Here is a 3,863-nt window from a genome sequence, read left to right as displayed (position 1 = left end):
TCAGCCGATGCAAAACACGCTAACACGGGCGTCCGGGCGAGATTAATCGAATCCCCTCTGTTATTACTCATGTCAGCTGTTGCAGGTAGGCGGGGATGTCCGGGTGGGTCGGCAGAGGATGGAAATAATACATTTCTATTTTATCCTTGGCCTATTGTATTGAGAGAGGTGGTCAGTTTATATAAACAGTGAGCAGAGATGGAACATTTTGTCAAAGAGGATATGAGAAAGTCCTTGTAAGATATTTGATTTACCATAGAATTAAAGACACTACAGGGACTTGCTATGGGGTTGTTCTAGCTGACTAAATTCCACTCAATGTTAAGGACGTTTTTGATGAACTCCCAATGTAGTGGAGCTGAGACCAGGCTTTGTGGAATTCAGCTCTGACGACATCGAGTCGCCCAAGATAATACTTAAAAAAAATATTATGAAACGCTAACCTTGTAACTATGTTTGTCCTTTGTAGTTGCATGCCTTTCTTTGTTTGCTGAAATCCACACTTTTTCAATAAATGTTAATCAAATACAACCACCCATTGTTTCTTTATTGGGATTCCATTATCACATGCCCATTTGCGCTGAGTTTCATTTTACAGCAATGAGCAGTCACCGATTGTGATGAAAGTTTATTGAAAAAGTATGGCTTTCAGCAAACAAAGTGAGGCACGCAACTACAGAGGACAAACATAGGTACACGGTTAGCGTTTCATAATTATTATAAAGTATTGTTCTTAGATGAATCGATGTAGTTGGAACTGAATTCCACAAAGCCTGGTCTCTGCTCCACTCTGTTGTAGAGTTCATCAGAAACTTTCTTCATCGTGGAGTTTAGTCTGAACCAGTATCTGGGCAGAGGAGGAGAAAATTAATTTGACGAGTCTCCTCTCTAGCCCAGTTAGAAACCATTAATTCTCACATTAGACCAATTTGAAAGCGTAATGTCAAAATACATTTGTTACTCACTAAATATGGAGTGTCGCTGAGCAACTATCATAATTTACTGCCATCAGCCCGGTATGTACTTGCCAATTTTTTTAACTTTTTTTTTACAAGCAACCCGAAAAATGGTCTCATCTCAAAAGTGCCTTCAGAAACTTTTTACCCCCCCTTGGCTTTTTCCACAATTTGTTGTGTTACAGCCTGAATTAAAATTGGATGAAATTGAGATTGTGTGTAGATCCGTGACAAGCAATAGCCCATAATGTCAAAGTGGAATTATGTTTTTACAAATTAATACAAAATGAAGAGTTGAAATGTCTGGAGTCAAGAAGTATTCAACCATTTTTTTATGGCAAGTCTATCATGGCAATTTCAATCACAGATTCAATCATAAAGACCAGGTTTTCCAATGGTTCGCAAAGGGCACCTATTGGTAGATAGATCGATTTTTTTTTAAAGCAGACATTGAATATCCCTTTGAGCATGGTGAAGTTATTAATTACTCGTTGGATGGTGTCCAGTCACTACAAAGATACAGGCGTCCTTCCGAACTAGGAAGGAAACCTCTCAGGGATTTCACCATGAGGCCAATTAGGATTTTAAAACAGTTACAGAGATTAATGGCTGTGATAGGAGATAACTGATGATAGATCAACAACGTTGTTGTTACTCCACAATACTAACATACATGACTGAGTGAAAAGAAGGAAGCCTGTGCTGAATACAAATATTCCAAAACATGTATAGTGCAAGAAATGTGGCAACGAAATAAAACAAATTGTCCTGAATACAAAGAGTTATGTTTGGGGTATATCCAACACAATACATCACTGAGTACCACTCTTCATATTTTCAAGCATAGTGGTGGCTGCATCATGTTATGGTTATGGAATTGAGCTAAGTACAGGCAAAACCGTCAAGGAAGACTTGGTTCAATCTGCTTTCCAACAGACACTGGGAGACATTCACATTTCAGCAGGACACTTACTCAAAACACTAGGCCAAATATACACTGGAGTTTCTTCCCAAGACGACATTGAATGTTCCTGTGTAACCAAGTTACAGTTTTGACTTAAACCGGCTTGAAAATCTATGGCAAGACTTGAAAATGGTTAGCAATGAAAATGGCTAGCCTAACAATGATCAACAACTACCTTGACAGAGCATAAAGAATGTTTTAAAGAATAATAAGCAAATATTGTACAATTCTATATAAAATATTGTACACCATTCTGTATACATCTGGCCATTCTTTGGACACTGTGCTAACAAACCTCCAAATGAGCTTCAACACCATACAACACTCCTTCCGTGGCCTCCAACTGCTTTTAAATGCGAGTAAAACTAAGGACATGCTCTTCAACCGATCGCTGCTCACACCCTCCCGCCCGACTAGCGCCACTACTCTGGACGGTTCTGACCTAGAATATGTGGACAACTACAAATACCTAGGTGTCTGGTTAGACTGTAAACTCTCCTTCCACACTCACATTAAGCATCTCCAATCCAAAATTACATCTAGAATCGGCTTCCTATTTCGCAACAAAGCCTCCTTCACTCATGCTGCCAAACATACACTCGTAAAACTGACTATTCTACCGATCCTTGACTTCGGGGATGTCATTTACAAAATAGTCCCAAACACTCAGCAAGGGTAGCCTAGTGGGCGGCAGGGTAGCCTAGTGGTTCGAGCGGAAGATTGCAAGTTCAACCCCCGAGCTGACAAGGTACAATCTGTCTTTCTGCCCCTGAACAGGCAGTTAACCCACTGTTCCTAGGCCGTCATTGAAAATAAGAATTTGTTCTTAACTGACTTGCCTTGTTAAATAAAATAAAAATATTTAAAAAACTGGATGAAGTCTATCACAGTGCCATCTGTTTCGTCACCAAAGCCCCATGTACTACCCACCCCTGCGACCTGTATGCTCTCGTTGACTGGCCCTCACTACATATCCGTCGCCAAACCCACTGGCTCCAGGTCATCTATAAGTCTTTGCTAGGTAAAGCTCCGCTTTATCTCAGCTCACTGGTCACCATAGCAACCCCCACCAACACCCACCATGCGCTCCAGTAGGTATATTGCACTGGTCATCTAGAAAGCCAACACTTACTTTGGCCGCCTTTCCTCCCAGTTCTCTGCTGGAACGAATTTAAAAAATCTCTGAAGGTGGAGTCTTATATCTCCCTCTCTAACTTTAAGCATCAGCTGTTAGAGCAGCTTACCGATCGATCACTGTACCTGTACACAGCCAATCTGCAAATAGCACACCCAACTACCTCATCGCCATATTATTACTTATCCCCTTGCTCTTTTGCATCCCAGTATCTCTACTTGCACATCATCATCTGCACATCTATCACTCCAGTGTTAATGCTAAAAAGTAATTATTTCGCCTCTATGGCCTATTTATTACCTACCTCCCTACACTTCTACATTTGCACACACTGTACAAAGATTTCTCTATTTTAATTTTTTATTGTATTATTGACTATGTTTGTTTGTGTAACTCTGTGTTGTTGTTTTTGTTGCACTGCTTTGCTTTATCTTGGCCAGGTTGCAGTTGTAAATGAGAACTTGTTCTCAACTGGCCTACCTGATTAAATTAAGGTGAAATGTTTTATTTATTTTTTAATCCAGGTGTGCAAAGCTCTTAGAGACTTACCCAGAAAGACTAATCCCTGCCAAAGTTGATTCTAACATGTATTGTCTCAGGGGTTTGAATTAATACTTATCTAATCAAGATATATTACTGTTTGATTTTCCATTAAAAAAAGTATTTTGTGTAAATCCATTTTAATTACACGTTATAACACAACAAAATGTGGAAAAAGTCACGAGGTGTGAATCATTTCTGAAAGCAGTATTGTTTTTGATGAATTCTCTTTGATTTTCACCTGTCGGTGAGGTTAAATGTGGAATGC

This window comes from Oncorhynchus keta, chromosome 35 (genome assembly GCF_023373465.1).
Source record: "Oncorhynchus keta strain PuntledgeMale-10-30-2019 chromosome 35, Oket_V2, whole genome shotgun sequence".
NCBI classification, from domain to species: Eukaryota; Metazoa; Chordata; class Actinopteri; order Salmoniformes; family Salmonidae; genus Oncorhynchus; species Oncorhynchus keta.
Note: the sequence above shows the minus strand (reverse complement) of the source record.